The sequence below is a fragment of the Notamacropus eugenii genome, chromosome X (assembly GCF_028372415.1).
Source record: "Notamacropus eugenii isolate mMacEug1 chromosome X, mMacEug1.pri_v2, whole genome shotgun sequence".
In the NCBI taxonomy this organism is placed as follows: Eukaryota; Metazoa; Chordata; class Mammalia; order Diprotodontia; family Macropodidae; genus Notamacropus; species Notamacropus eugenii.
In genome coordinates this window covers 33543300-33560222 of record NC_092879.1, presented here as the reverse complement: position 1 = coordinate 33560222, position 16923 = coordinate 33543300, and the positions used below count along the sequence as shown (strand labels likewise).

Here is a 16923-nt window from a genome sequence, read left to right as displayed (position 1 = left end):
CCCTGACCCTTTATTTCCCTAAGCCAACCAAGTCTTGAGGATGGTCTCAACCCTTTTTAAAGAAGGGGTAAGGGTTGGGACATTGCTCTGATTTCCACTCCTTGGTGGAAAGGTTTTTAAGGTCTTCTTTAGGACCTTCTACCACCAGACTAAGAGTTTTACTGGTTAAAACCCTGACATTTGATATTCAAGAATCCTGAGAGAGGTGGCACTAAAGAAGGAAAGGAAAAAACCACCAAATCAAACAATGTATCTGGTACCTGAAGGAGTGACTGGATTTTGGAGTGTCCCAGGAGAATCTGGGGACTAAACAATCAAGTCCATGTGATAGGTGAAACCATTGTAAATTGGTGACTGTAATCAGGGGTAAAACCAGAAAGTTCAGTACTACAGCAAAGATATTTTTACAGTCATTCATTTTCATCACAGAATTATCCTACACCATCACCCACTTAGTGTTCCATGACCCAACTGTAGTAGTCTCTCTACCCCTGGAAGCACTACTGGGGAGGTAGGAGGAAGATACAAAATCTTCAACCCATGAGAGGCCTCTGAGAAATGGCTCCTCTTCTTTTGGCCTGGTTGGTTAAATAGTTTCACCTCCTAACAACACCCGCCTTTGGTCTTTAAGCCCTCCTTGGGGAAGAATGCTCATTAGGTATTGTACTGGAGTAATGAAGTCGGTTTTATATTCCAGTAAATAGGGAGCTCCAGGGGGCCTGCATCCAGTGGCACATGCCACTATCCCATCTTGTGGCATCGGGCTGTCCTTGCTCAAGGGCTGGGCCTGCATCTACTGCTACTCAGTCAGAGTCAGCTGCTGTGTTCTGTGCTAAGACAGGGCAGCTGCTGCGATGACGGCCTGAGTTCTTCTGCCCCATGCTGGGACAAAGTATTGCTCCAGGCTTTGCGCTGCTGGGACCTGACTGGACAGGTTGACTCCTATGTAGAGTTTTTGTGAGTCTCCTCTTCTTTTCTGCTCAGCTGAAGCACAACAGATTCTGTGGCTACTGTTCTTGGGGTCTCTTTGCTATCTTACATTAAGTTAGATATTGTGTGCCAATCTGCTTCTCCTAGCTAATCGATGAGGTTGGGGACTACAACACTGGGTAGCAGGAGCCCTTTTTTGGAAGGGAGGGGAGGGGCAAGGGAAGAGAAGGAAGAGGAAGGAGGGAGGGGGGAGAGAGACAGAGAATTTTTTTTTAAACTACTACAAGTTGACTTGCCATGAGTTGACAGGAGTACAACTGGCATATGATGTGTACACATAAGCAATTCCAGAAATGTCTCAGGGTATCCTTTCAAGTGCTTCCCCCAATGGCTTGTGCTAAAGACTCCCAAAGTCCACGATGAACAATTCCTGTTGGTCACTCGAATTTGTTGTTGTTGACCAGTTGTGTCTAACTCTCTGTGATCCCGTGGGTCATACCAATCATGGGACTTTCTTGGGAAAGGTACTAGAATGGTTGGCTCTTTCCTTCTTCAGTGGATTAAAACAAATAGAGATGAAGTGACTTTCCCAGGGTCATATCTAATATATATCTGAGGTCAGATTTGAGCTCAGGTCTTTCCGACTCCAGGCCCAATGCTCTGTCCACTGAGCTATCTAGCTGCCTGTCCCATTATCTTTCCATGTCTCACTTTTATCTTGGACTTGTAAAGAAGACGTTCAAATCTAAGTGAAAAATATTGTAGTTATTTTTTTCAATGTCATCCTATTGTATTTGTTAAGCTCTTTTTGAATTCTGATTTTATCATCCAATGTATTTTCTGTCCTTTCCTTCATGACATCTGCAATTTTGACAAGCATACCTCCTATGTTTTTCTCAAGATTATTAATAAAAATTTTGCACGGTACAAGGTTGTGTTCCCTCCGAGTATTTCAGGGTAGTGCAAAGTAGGTTCTGAGAATCATTCCCTTGCTCTAGTCAGTGCTCTCTGGGTATCCCAGGATGATCTCCTCTTCAGCCTTCCTGTCAGTGCTCTCTCCCCTTTTAACCTCCTTTCTGATCAGTTTCCCTCCTTCCTCAATCACCACAACAACCAGGCCTGACCTTTGGGCCTGCTATTCACGGTGATTGTGAACCTGAGTGTTTTTATCCCCATCCCCTTCCCAACTGTGGGGCAGATTTCACACCACTTCACTGAACAGAAATCATGAATTCCAGTTCTTTTAGTTAGATGGCCATGACTGGACCTTGCTATCTGTTTTGTCTGTATATTCTCTAGACACTTGGACATTTTTTTACTTTATTACCCTCTCTCCCAATTGCATGTTAAAACAATTTTTAGCTTTTATTTTATTCTAATTTATTTATTTATTTTTAGGTTTCAACATTCATTTCAACAAGATATTGAGTTCCAAATTTTATCCCCATTTCTCGCCCACGCCTACCCCAAGACAGCATGCATTCTGATTATCCCTTCCCCCATTTGCCCTCCCCTCTATCACACCCATCTCTTCTCTTATCCCCATCTCCTCTATTTTCTTGGAGGGCAAGACAGATTTCAATACCCCATTGCCTGTATGTCTGATTTGCCAGTTGCATGTAAAAAAATTTTCAACATTCATTTATGAAACTTTGGGTTTTAACTTCTCTCCCTTCCTCCCTCCCTATTCATCCCCACTGAGAAGGCAAACAATTCAATATATGTTATACATGTGTAGTTATGCAAAAGACTTCCATACAAGGCATATTGTGAAAGACTAACTATATTTCTCTTCATCCTTTTGGGCCCCTCATTTACTCTATTCTCTTTTTTGACCCAATCCTTCCTGAAAAGTATTTACTTCTAATTATGCCCTCCTCCCATTTTCCCTCCATTCTATCATCCCTCCACCCCCACTTATCCCCTTCTCCCCTACTTTCCTGTAGTGTAAGGTAGAGTTACATAGCAAGTTGAGGATGCATGTTATTCTCTCCTTAAACCAGATGCGATGAGAGTAAGGTTCATTTTTTTCCCTCTCACCTCCCCTCTCTTCACTCCCCTTGAAAAAGCCTTTTCTTGCCTCTTTTATAGGAGAGATAATTTGCACCATTCTGTTTCTCCCTTTCTTCTCCCAATGTATTCCTCTCTCACCCCTTAATTCTGTTTTTTAGGTATCATCCCTTCCTATTCAACTTACCCTGTGCCCTCTGTCTATATGCATATAATCCCTTCAGCTACCCTAGTACTGAGAAAAGTCTCAAGAGTTATAAATATTATCTTTCCATGTAGGAATGTAAACAGTTCAACTTTGGTAAAGTCCCCTATGATTTCTCTTTCCTCTTTACCTTTTCATACTTCTCTTGATTGTTGTGTTTGAAAATCAAACGTTCTATTCAGCTCTGGTCTTTTCATCAAGAATGCTTGTAAGTTCTTTATTTCATTGAATAACCATTTTTTCCCTGAAGTATTATACTCAGTTTTGTTGGGTAGGTGATTCTTGGTTTTAATCCTAGTTCCTTTGATTTCTGAAGTACATATTCCAAGCCCTGTGATCCCTTAATGTAGAAGCTGCTTGATCTTGTGTTATCCTGATTGTATTTCCACAATACTCGAATTTTTTTTTTCTTTCTGGCTGCTTGCAGTATTTTCTCCTTGACCTGAGAGCTCTGAAATTTGACTACAATATTCCTAAATTCCTTTTGGGATCTCTTTCTGGAGGTGATCGGTGGATTCTTTCAATATTTATTTTACCTTCTGATTCTAGAATGTCAGGGCATTTTTCCTAGATAATTTCTTGAAAGATGATGTCTATGCTCTTTTTTTATCATAGCTTCCAGGTAGTCCCATAATTTTAAAATTGTCTCTCCTGCATATATTTTCCAGGTCAGTTGTTTTTCCAGTGAGATATTTCACATTGTCTGCTATTTTTTTCATTCCTTTGGTTTTGTTTTATAATTTCTTAATTTTTCATAAAGTCATTAGCTTCCATCTTCTCCATTCTAATCTTTAAGGAATGATTTTCTCCACTGAGCTTTTGGATCTCCTTTTCCATATGACCAATTTTGCTTTTTAGGGCATTCTTCTCCTCATCGGTTTTTTGGATCTCTTTTCTCATTTGGGTTAGTCTATTTTTTACAATGTTTTTTTCTTCAGCATTTTGTTGGGTCTCCTTTAGAAAGAAGTTGACTCATTTTTCATTACTTTCTTGCATCACTCTCATTTCTCTTCCCAATTTTTGTTCTTCTTCTCTTGATTTTCAAAATCCTTTTTGAGCTCTTCCGTGGCCTGAGACAAATTCAAATTTTTCTTGGAGGCTTTTGATGGAGGAGCTTTGACTTTGTTTTCTTCTGTTTTCATGTTTTGGTCTTCTTCATCATCCAAGTAAGATTCTATAGTCCAGTTCTTTTTTCGCTTTTTGCTCATTTCCCCAGCCATTTACTTGACTTTTGAGCTCTTTGTCAAGGTGCATCTCTGCTTCCAGTTGGGGTGAGAGGTGTACTGTCAACTACGTGATTATCCCACAAGGTCCAGAAACAGTTGCTGCCTCTGCCTCTGCTGCTGCTATGGCTGCTGCAGTTTCCTCCACTCCCTTCCTCCTCTGCTACCCTGGGACTAGAGTCAGACCACTCTGCTCTCTCATACTGGTCCCACAGGCTTTTTCTAGTGATTTTCCAACTTGTCCTCTGAGTTTTGGGGTCTTGAAGTCTTTAAACTTGCACAGGTGCTGGAGATTGAGTCTCCCCAAGGCCTGCTCAGGTCCTGTCTGTGCTGACACAGCCAAAGCTGGACTGACCCTGCCCCCTGCATGGAATGATAGATACTTCCTCGTGACCTTCCAGGCTGTCTTGGGCTGGCGATTTGCTTCACTCCAACATTTTGTGGGTTCTGCAGCACCAGAATTTGTTTATAGCCATTTTTACAGGTATTTTACTGGGGTTGGGGACAGCACTCTAGAAAGTGCATGCTGTTACTCTGCCATCTTGATTTTGCCCCCCCTATTTTTAACATTTTGCAAAAAGTTTTGAGTTCTAACTTCTATCCCTCCTTCTCTCCCCCCTATCCCCCCTCCCTTAGATGTTAAGCAATCATATATAGGTTATACATGTGAAATCATGTAAAACATGTCCTTATTATATTTTTTCCAAGAAGACTCAAAAAAAAAAGAATGAAAGGGAAAAAATGAAAAAATTTCATGCTTTAGTTTGTATTCCAGCACTATCTGTTCTTTCTCTCAAGTTGGATAGAATTTTTCATCATTAGTCCTTTGGGATTGTCCTGGATCATTGTATTGCTCAGAACAGCTAAGCCATTCACAGTTCTTCATTGCACAATGTTGCTATTACTGTGTGCAATGCTCTCCTGGCTCAGCTCACTTTACTTTGCATCAGTTCATGTAAACCTTTCCAGATGTTTCTGAACTCATCCTGCTTATCATTTTTATAGAACAATAATATTCCATCACAATCATATACCACATCTTCTTTAGTCATTCCCCAATTGACAGGCATCCCTTTGATTTCTAATTCTTACGCACCACAAAAAGAGCTGTTATAAATAGTTTTGAACATATAGATTCTTTTCTTCCACCACTCTCTTTTTTTGTGTCTTTGGAATATAGACCTAGCAATGGTATTGCTAGATCAAAGGGTTTGTGCAGTTTGATAGCCTTTTCAGCATAGACATGCAGGCCTTGGTGAAGCACTGTAAGAACTACTAGGATTTTATTCTGACCCTGTAACTGAAAGCCCCTGTCTGTTTTGTCTTCTGGATTTACCAGTAAAATATTAACTTCATGAGAACAAGGATTATCCTGGTTAACTATCTCTAATGTCTAGACTTAGCATAGTGCTTGGAACATAACAAACATTTAATTATTGTTTTACATTGAGTTATTCATGCATTCACAGGACCAAGTTCAGTTTTCTCATATAATCAGAAAGAAACTGACTTAGAGAGGGGGAAGATAAGCACGAAAATTCAGTGGTTGAATAGCATCATAAAAATATGAAAATAATGGAACAGTATAGTAGACAGCATAATTCATCCGGAGTTGGGGGACAGGGATTCAAATTCCACCTCTGTCATTTATTGTCTGTGTGAGGTTGTGCAAGTCACTCACTTATCTAGGCCTTAGTTTTATCATATTTAGAATATGGAGATGGGACTAGGTGTCTGGTAGTCCTTCCATCTATAAAGTTCTTCTCTTATGATGTAATTGGAACATCTGTGTTACCTACTCTAATTATGACAATAGTAGAGTGGCATACCCTCTACAAGAATATTGAGATACCAAAGAAAAAAGGGTTCATACCAGCTTACTTATTAATAAGATTAATTAGGTTAATTACAAGTAAGAGGCCAACAGTCCTAGGTGGTATCAGGACAAAGCAACACCATGAATCCCACGATCCCATCAACCCCAGGACAGGTACCATATGTGTGTGTTTGTCCTTTGTTGCTGAAGAGGACCATGCCACCAGAGAAATAATGGCATGACTTGCACTTGACTTTGTTTTGAGTGAGGGAGGGCTGTGCAGGTCACCAGCCTCACTTCTCCTCCAGAACCGCCTGAATCTAGTGACCAGATATTCATCAGGATGACTGGAGATGGTTCAGGATGAGGCAGTTGGGATTAAGTGACTTGCCCAAGGTCACACAGTTAGTGAGTGTCAAGTGTCTGAAGTGAGATTTGAACTCAGGTCCTCCTGACTCCTGCACTGGTGCTCTATCCACTGCACCACCTAGCTGCCCCAAGGTATCAGAAACAGAATAAGGAAGGTGTGGTGCCAGGATGGCCTGAGGTCACGAGCAAGTTTTCCCATGTTGATAGTTGTGACTTCTTTTGCTGTTTATGTTGACTCATGGTAGTTAACATTTTTTTCTGTGAGGTCATAAAAGTGTAAACAGTAAATATGTACACTGTAGCTGGGGTCAGGAAGGCATGAATTCACATCCTGCCTCAAGTCCTAGCTGTATTACCCTGGGCAGGAGACTTAATCTCTAACTCAGTTTCCTCATCTGTAAAATGGGGATAATAATAGCATCTACCTGACAGGGTTGTTGTGAGGGTAAAATGAGACATTTGTAAAGTATTTTGCAAACTGTAAAATGTTGTATAAATATTAGCTGTTATTATTATCACCAAAAGCATCACTAGAAATCTTGCCAGTGTGAGTTCACCTCCTTCTGTATTCACTGCTCATACCCTCATTTCAATAAGCTCTTTATGTTCCAATCCTGAATGACTATGCCATTTAATCTTGGCTTGGTCTGCCTAGGGCCAGACCCCTGGTAATTTTAGGTTCAATACTAGAACAACATGAAACACTTGTACACATTCTACAGGTAGCCAAAGGAAATGTGCTTAACATAGCAGGAGAAGGATGTGTCAACAAGGCTTGAGGTCATCTCAGGTTTGAGTCTGCTGACAGAAACTTGCTCAGATAGCTTCAGGAGCTCATCCTTGCTGCTCTGTACTTAGGTAACTGGGAAGTGATGACTCTTTGGTCCCCTAAGCCAACCAAGGAGCACAGAAAAAAACTAGGCTAATGTGTGGAAGCAGAGGTTAGGATACTGTTCCTACCCCAGCTACCTTCTGCAGGAGACTTTTCCTGGTTCCCCTGTCCCCCACCTCCCAACTGTTCGAGCCTTCCCCTCTAAGATCATTTTCCATGTACTTGATATTTCTCTTGCCCTATGCATTTATATACATGTTGCCTCCCCCATTCAAATGTAAGCTTCTTGAGAGCAGAATCTGTTTTCGCTTTTTCTTTGTATTCTCAGTGATTAGCATAATGTCTGGCACATAGTAAATTTTGAATATATGATCATTGATTTATCAATTGTTTCATATTTCTGATATCAGAAGCAGAAATGTGCCAATCAACTGGAAAACATGAAGATTTTAGTCTGAAATTTTCCAGGCATAGATCCCAACTGGGGAGTGGGTGGCACTGTTTAAAAAAAAAGGAGGAAAGTAGAAAGAGACAAATAACCAGGCAGAAGAAAGGGATATGACAAAGCTGTAAATAGCTTGTGGATGAAACAAGAGTAAGCCAGAAAAACCAGAGGTTTTAAATTGCTATCCTACCTAAAGGAGATCAGATATAAGTTAAATGGATCATTATAGCTATACTTAACCAAAACCAAGCTTCTTTTCAGTTTCCCTTTAAACGAGAATTATACAGGGCAGCTAGGTGGTGCAGTGAATAGAACACTGGCCTTGGCGTCAGGAGGGCCTGAGTTCAAATCTGACCTCAAGACAATTGCCTTGCTTTCCTCCCTCTGAAAAAACAAACTAGAATTATAGATGTGATGAAAACAGTCTATGATGCTTTAATATATCTATATTGCTAATTTCTTCTGTAGTATGCTCTCTGAAAAACCCCTGAAAAAACTCTGAAACTCTAAAAAAAAAACTCTGAAAAACCCTTGTTGCTATGAGATAATTCATAAGTTGAACTGAGAATTTCTCTCACTTGTCCTTCCTTTACTTCTGACAAGGTTACTTTTAGTGTTTTTACTCTGATTCTTTGTTGTTTGGCACAGGAAGGAGAGGAGACTACCATCTTGAAGCTAGAGAAGGATCTTCAAACAAAGATAAGAGAGTTGAAAAAACAGAAAGAAGAAAGGATGCAAGAACAAAAACTACTTCAAGAACAAGACCAAAAATTGTGTGAGATTCTTTGTGTGCTCCCATACAGCTTTGACAGTGACTCAGTGCTCAGCAGAGCGGAGCTGAACCAGTTCAGAAATCACCTGGCAGTTCTACTGGAAACAAAGGTACAATTGCTTTTTGACACTTTTCCTGTCTGTGTTTCACTCACTTCTGGAGTGCCCTATAACTTCTTTGCTTTTATAGGAGAGCTGATGGGAGGAATTTGTCAGCACAAAGAAGCAGATCCTACTCTGTATGAAGGATCTGGATCACAGTCCAGAAACAGATTTTGAGAGAGATGTGGTACATAAGGATGAAGAGACCTTTTGTCTGTCACTGGAGAACATAGCAGCCCTAAAGAGTCTGCTTGTCAAGGTATGCTGCTGCAAATTCAAGATATCAGTACCTTGAGTATAGAACTTTGGAAGGAGGCTGTGGTTAGAGCCTACAATATTTGATTTATTTCTAGATTTGGGTTTACTAGGTATGGCCCAGCGGTTTTATGTTAACTTTAGAAACATGCAGTATTTTTCGTTCTTTTCTTGCTTTATGGAAAATTGGCAAGCTGGTAACCAAGGTAGTACCATAATGATGCCTATTGCTCTAGGGCTTTAAGGTTTGCTCACAAAAACTGTGAAAACCCAGCAGACTGGCAGAGGTGACAGAATATAGAGAATAGTCACTGTTGGAGAAGCTGCAGAAAGATGGACACAATAAAATTGGTCTATTTTGAAAAATAATAAGTGACTAAAATACTCGTCCCCTTTAATCCAGAGATCTTGCTGTTGGCATGGGCAAGGAAGTCAATGAGTTTTTAAAGGCTCCATATCAACTAATTTATACAGAGTAGAACTTTTTTTCTTTTAAATTTTAATTGTTTTTTTTTATTTTTAGCATTCATTAAAAAAAAGTTTTGAGTTCCAAATTCTCTCCGTCCCCCACCCATTGAGAAAGCAAGCAATCTATCAGTTATACATGTAAAATCATGTGAAACATTTTCATATTAGCCATTTTTACAGAACTTTCTGTGGTGGTAAAGAAGTAGAAATAGAATAGATAACCATTGTTTGGTTTTGTGATACAAAACCATAACGAATGTTACTACCTTGTAAGACATGATGTATATGAAGAATTTAATAAGAAGAATTTAAAGAATCATGGGAAGACTTACATGAAAGTTGATGCAGAGTGAAATAAGCAGAACCAGGAAAACCATCCACAGTGACTACAATCATGTAAGTGAGAGAAACAAAAATAAAATACTGAATGAATGCTATGTAAGTATTGTATGAAGTTTGTTCTCAAAGAGAGGAGAAAATGGACTTCCTTATCTTTGCAGAGGTAAGGAACTATGGATATGGAATATTACATATACGGCCAGACTGTTGATGGGATCATAGCAGCATAGATCTAGAAGTGAAAGGTCATTTAGTTCAAGCCCTTCATTTTATAGATAAGATACTGGGCTGGGCCCATACCCAGAGTCACGCAGGCAGTAAGTAGCAGAGTTGGGATTTCAGTCCTCTCCCTTCAGATTCAGCATTGTTATAGGAAATGGCTCTCTGGGTAGAGGATAAAAGAGGCGTATTCAGTCAAAGACATCAATTTTTGGGATAAGGTCTCATTATTTGATAAAAACTACTGGGAAGAATAGAAAACAGTCTAGCAGAAAGCAGGTTTAGACCAAGATCTCACACCATGTACTTCAACAAGCTTCAAATGGGTAGACCTAGATGTACAAGATTCCATCAAAAACCAGTTAGAGGAGAAATGAAGAAAAGACCTTTCACAACACTGGGTAGAAAGTTCAAGACCAGAAAAGGGATAGAGAGAATCTTAGAAGGTCCACAGAAATGGACAGTTTTGATTCCATAAAATTTTAACAAAATGCAGTTAAAATGAGACAGGATGCCAAATGGTTATATATGAATACACAGTTCTTAAAGGAAGAAACTGAAGCTATTTCTATATAACCACATGAAAAAAATGCTCCAAATCACTAATTATTGTGTTGTTGTTCAATCATTTCCATCATGTTTAACTCTTCAGGACTATTTTGGAGTTTTCTTAGCAAAGATACTAGAGCGGTTTGCCATTCCTTCTCCAGGTCATTTTTATAGATGATGAACCACTTCAAACTGGGTTAAGTGACCTGCTTAGGGTCACCAGCTCCTAAGTGTCTGAGACCAGATTTGAACTCATGAAGATGAATCTTCCTGATTCCCAAATGTAACACCAATATGCTGTTCACAGCACCTACAGCGGCCATGAATATCCCAGTGAAATTCTGAATTGCGAAATACAACAGATGGTCCACATAGAAGGCAGAACCAAAACGTTTATTCAGACACCAGAAAGCCAAACCCATCACAGTAACAAAAATCTATACACAACAACAATGCAGAGGACAACACCATCCCCAGGCCTTCTCCCTGCTAGGCTTCCCACAAACCAGCTCCATTAAACAAATTACAAACAAGCTTTCTCACTCACCCTAGCCAGCTGCCTGCATCCTTCCTAGTTCTCACTGCTCTCCAGGCTAAATTCTCAGCTCTGCTCTACCTCTACCTCTTCCTTTTCCACCCATTCAGCAAACTCCTCTCACTACAGGTTCCATATGACTCAAACTCATTTGACCCATGCAGTCACATGGGCCTATTAATGAATGAGAAAAATCTCCCCATATTAAAATACCATCACACCAACCCAGTGATCTATCCTTGCACTACTTAACTTTCCTATACTAATAATTAGGGAAATACAAATTAAAGCAACTCAGGTTCTCCCTCATACCTATCCAATTGGTAAAGTTGACAAAAATGGAAAATGACAGATGTTGGAGAAATTCAGTAGTGAATACAGACAATCGGCCATCCTGTCCTATCAGTTTAAATTCGATATATACTTGAAAAAATAATCTATGTCTAATAGAGATAGACAATTTCCTACATGATCCTTTTTTTCTGTTCCTCATGTAATGGAAATATCCATGTTTGTCGAGGTCATGATAAAAAAGAAACCTTTTTTTCCCCCAGATACATTTGAACGGTATCAAAGGTGAGTGGAAATGTGCTGATTTTCAAGTTTGTAGCATCTCTCCAGTGGAGTGATTTTCAGAGATCACTAATGATGGATTAGCTGTCATATTCACCAGTTATTTCAGACAGTTGTGTGTTTGAGTCTAGTGACTTTAACTCATTGAAGGCAACTAGAGATTCTCTTACCATCACCTCACTTATCTTCAGTTTCAATTTCCTGTCAACCATGTTTGTTTTGTCCTTCCTGAGATGAAAATCATTCTTCTTGGTGTAAAGCAAAGAGAAGCAAAACAAGAGTTGCCTAGTTCTACATTCTCCTTTTTATCCTTTCTTATTGTCCAGGCTATCCCAAATAGCAGTCCTGTCTCTTTGTTCTTTGTCTTGCCCCTCCATACCTAAAAAAGACCCCTTTGTTTTCCTTGGGATTCATCAGTAGCCTCAGCTCATTCTGAGTTTCAGATTCTACTTATATTTAAACCATAACACTATTTTATACTCATCGACTGTTAACCTTTCTTTACTTCTACAGGTATGTGTGTGTGTGTGTGTGTGTGTGTGTGTGTGTATACGTACATATTTTAAGCATCTAAATTGGTGACTGTTTTCTCCATATTGGTCCATCTCTACAAACATTTCTTCCTTTTTCTGTTTTATCAGATTCTTTTGTATTTGGTCCTTCAGAGTTCTTCAGAATTTCCCATCCTTCTTGGCCTAGCTTCCTCTGTAGAATTTTAGGCCGTGGGATAGTACCTGCTCTTTCTTTGAATCTTCTGAAATTAGATTGCCCTCCTAAAACCCAAAATGTATTCTGGGATGCTCAATTTCCCTTTTTTCTATCAGAAATGTTAAAATAGCACGTTCACTTCCTCACAGGGTACCCATTCCTTTAAATTTGCAGCCAGTTCCTTATTTTAGTCAGAATCCAAAGCCAGACGAGTACTTTCTGTGGCTTCTTTTTTTAATTTTGGGGAGTAAAATTATCATTGAGAAGTCAATAATTTGACAGAAAATCCTAGCATGTCTAGATATTTGAAGGTCAGGTCTATCTCTGTTTCTCAAATATTATGCATTCTATATTCTCTTTCTGCTTAGGTCAGCTGTAGTATGGTAATATTGGCATCTGTTTTTCCCTTCATGTATCCTTACCCAAATGTTTTACACATCATTCCCAAACTAGAGGGGTGAATTTCCTTAGGAGTCATTCTTCATATGTGACAGTACTCTACCATCCCTATAATCTTTTCCCTTTAAGTAGAGTCTGCCCTTTAAAGCCATATTCCAACTATGTATCCCATCCTACAATTCTCAGTTATAGCTGTGATATCATATTTATCCCCTTGCACTGAGATAGCTAGTTCATCTTATTATCCATATTTTATGTATTTGTGCATTGACATTTGAGGCTGCACGTCATATTGCAAGCTTGGAGACTCTTTTCTGTGTATTAATTTGTCTACTTTGCGGGTATTATTCTTTCTATGTTGAACCTGCTACTCCCTGTAGTATCTGGCTTGGCAAATATCTGTGAATAATTTTCTCCCTTCCCCGCCCCCCCCCCCCACATTTTCAGTATAGACTATATATCAGATGAAAAGACTCCAGGCAAATATATTTTTGCTGGCTCTTGTTAGGTGTACTGAAGCTTTGGGCAAGTGCTCGTCAGTCCTTTCATTTAAGCTTTGGTCCAGAAATCCAAATTCTCTTTTTAGCCTTCTTAAAACAGTTCACTTCCAACATCCACCTCTCTTCATAGCCTTTTCTTCAATTAGTAGCAATGGGGAAAATATCCTAAGGCCTTTGTTTTCTTGTACAGTGTTTCATAATCACTGCTACTCTTCTCGATATGATTTATCCTTATGCGAACTGCAAGAGAGGGCAGTGGTAATGTTAATAGGTTACATTTATACAGTTCCTTAAAATTTACAGAGTATTTTACAATCTCATGAGGAAACCAAGGCAGAGGTTAAGTGACTTTCCCAGAGTCACACTGCTAGTAAGTGTCTGAGGTAGAATTGGAATCTGAACCTAAGACTTTAGCCATTATCACAATGTTTTATATATTCAGTCTACCTCTGAATTATACATGGTTGATGTACCCCTCAGCAGGAAGTCACCTCTATTTCTTCTTCATCTGACTAGTACTAAAGAACCCTTCTCTTGGCAACATACCAGTTCCACATTGTCCTTCCTTCAGAGGAGAACACAAGGAGCTGTTTCCTCCTGAGAGGGTCCACTTCCTTGCTCCGTGGAAAGAGCATTGTATCAGTTGCAGAGCTCAAAATGATGAAATCTTCCTTCTCCACCCCCATCACATTTTTTTCCATCCTTCTGCCTCCCCACACAGGTTTGGATTCCCTTATGCCTCTTCCTGTTTTTATTCTTTTGAAATACTTCTTTTCATTCTTTACATGCTCATTTCATTTGCCGTGACACCTTGCAGTATAAACTTGAGAATCAGAATTGTTTCATTCTTTGATTTTGAATTATTCTTCACTGATAGATAAACATAATGTATTTTCTCCAAATTCTTACAAAATTGCCCATGTTCTTCCAACTTGTGGGAAGTGGTAGGCTTAGTGAATAGTTGCTTGTTCCTACCTATTCACCACCTCTGGGTTTCTGAAAGAACTTTATTTATAGTAAACTTCCTAGTCTTTTTCACCAGCTTGTTCAGCTGCCTTAATCCTAGCTAATATTTCTGTCAAAGCCCTAATACAAACAGAAGGCAGCACTGAACTATTATCTGAAAGGCTTTAAATAGAAACCCAACACCTAGCCAATTTTCGCTTCCTGGCTATTTCTAAACCATGTTGCTTCAACTCATTTCCAATGGAGTGTGGTTTCTGTCCCTAGGATTCTGGCCTCCCATGAGTGAACTTTTGCCATGGAATTATCAGAGCTCCACAGCACTACCAGCCAATTCCAAGCCAGGTTGCCAGTCATGTCTACCTCCCTTTCATGTGTTATCTTCCCACGTTAGAACGAAAGCTCCCTGAGAGCAGTAATTAGAGTAAGCCCTTAATGTTTTTTCATTAATTCACTCTTTTTTAGGCTGATCAGATTTCAGACATCCAGTCTGTTCCTCTGCCTTGTTGTGTCAGCATCTACAACTATTTGTCTTTAGAGGGAGGTACTTTGCTTTGAATAGGAACTCATTTTCTTTGTTGCAGCTAGAAACGGAGAAAACTGAGAATGAAGCTGTGTGTAAAGGCCTACACTCTCGAATCAGGGAACTCTGGCTCTGGTTACAAATATCTATGCAGGAGAGAGAAGCTCTGGCCGTATTCATGACTGGGTCAAAGTCCACAATCAGAGAAGTGGTAAGAAAATATTATATGCTAGAGATGGGCAACCTTTCTAACCTGGTATGTCAAGGTTCTGATTCTTTTTCTTAAGTGTGCCAGATATGGTGGGAAGAAAGGATTGATGATTGCTGTTGAGCCTCTGACCTGTGAAACATTTTTTGCAGCATGGAAATGGGGTGCATCATCTTTGGTGTGTATACCATAGATTGCCAACTCTTATAACAAAAGTTATGTTTTTCCACTAGTTTTGCAAGGAGACCTTAAATATGTCTCCAGGCTTTCTGGGTTTTGGTTACTGTCCTCTGAAAGCTATTTTAGAACTTTGTGGAAGACTTAGGAAACTAATGACCCTCTTTTATAGATTCGTTCTTGGAAACCATCTTGGAACATACTTTTGAATCACTGAATATCTTAAATTATGAATTAACCTTTTATGGCCTGTACTCTTGCCTGTTATTTGGAACTCTGAAAACTTGGTAGATGATTAAGTGAAATCAAAGTCTAAACTGTTGCTTGACTAAACAGAAGAAGCTTGGCATAAAATTAATGTTAAACCTGTTCTAGAGAAAAAGGAGAGGCATTTTTGGCACTTTTCTCCCCTTTGCAGCTACAATTAGAAGTGGATCGGTTGGAGGATCTGAGGCTTCAGAACTTGAAGAAAATGATTAAAGCAATCAGGGTGGAGCTGGCGCTATATTGGGAAGGATGCTTTTACAGTCAACAGCAGAAAGAAGCCTTCACCCATTACTATGATGGTTAGTATGGATAGACTTGCCTGCTTACTACTGTATTTCTATAAGCCAGGTCTCCTGACAAGAAGAAAATACATTTGAAAAGGAATTCAACCTAGATTATTTTTTCTGGTTATCAATGTAATTCTTGTACAGATACTGTTTGTAAGGCTGTTAGAAGTGATCTGCAGCTTCTCTCATTTGAAGCATTTCTTCTAGAAATGATATGACAGAGTAGGAAAGGAATACGAAACTTTTCCCTCTTGAATCTTTTAATTTTAGCTGGCTACCTTGGATGAGATACATTTATGCTTATCAAGTATCTGAATTCTGACCATCCTTAATCCTGATGCAGAGGATGCAAAAGAAGTTTAGAAAACTTGGGTCCTACCCTTAAGGAGCTTATATTTTCATTGGAGAGAGATGGCTAACACAAACATGATAAATATCATGAAATAACCGTAGACAATAGAAGGCAGTATGTGATTATATAAAAAGAAATAGTACAATTAAATACTAGACAAACAGTAAGTGAGATGAAATGGCAGGGAAAAACTGGAAGTAGGAGGTAAAATTTGACCTGGGCTTGAAATTAGGATAGATAGTATTTTGATAAAAAGTGTAGAATAGATATAGTATGAATGAAAGCATGGAGGTTAGAATGAACATAGTATTATCTATTTGGGGGAGGAGTGTGAAAGGTAAGGTTGTGCCATTAGGGGTATTAGAACATGCATTCTTAACCTTTGTGACATAGACCTGTTGGGCAGTCTGAAGGTTCTGGACCCTTAATCAAAAGAATGTTTTTAACTGCCTAAAATAAAACACAAAGAATTACAAAAGAAACCAATCATATTTAGTTGTGTGTGTGTGTGTGTGTGTGTGTGTGTGTGTATCCAGAGAGAGACAGCAGAGAAACAGAGAGAGAATATGCATGCATGTATTCATATATGTGTATGTATATATGTATTTTTTCCTGGCCCTAGAAGGATGAATAAAAGAATATGGTCTTTATTCTTTGGGTGGAGAGCCATCAAAAGCTTTTGAGCCAAAGGGTGGTTATTATATTTTATTAAGGTTAGTTTAGAGAGAGATTGGTCATGTGCTTTGTGCATTGGGGATACAAAGAATGACAAAAAAGTCTTTACCCTCAAAAAGTTCACAACTGATGGAAGAAACAACATGCAAACAATTATGTACAAGCAACATCCAATGCAAATTGGAAGTAAAATGAGGGAATGCAGTAGCATTAAGGGAGAAGG

The 16923-nt window shown here is 39.2% G+C and overlaps 1 pseudogene; it reads left to right on the top strand.

Moving 5' to 3' along the window:
- Positions 1–16923, top strand: part of LOC140516444 (protein regulator of cytokinesis 1-like) — a 41171-nt pseudogene that overhangs the window by 14400 nt on the left and 9848 nt on the right.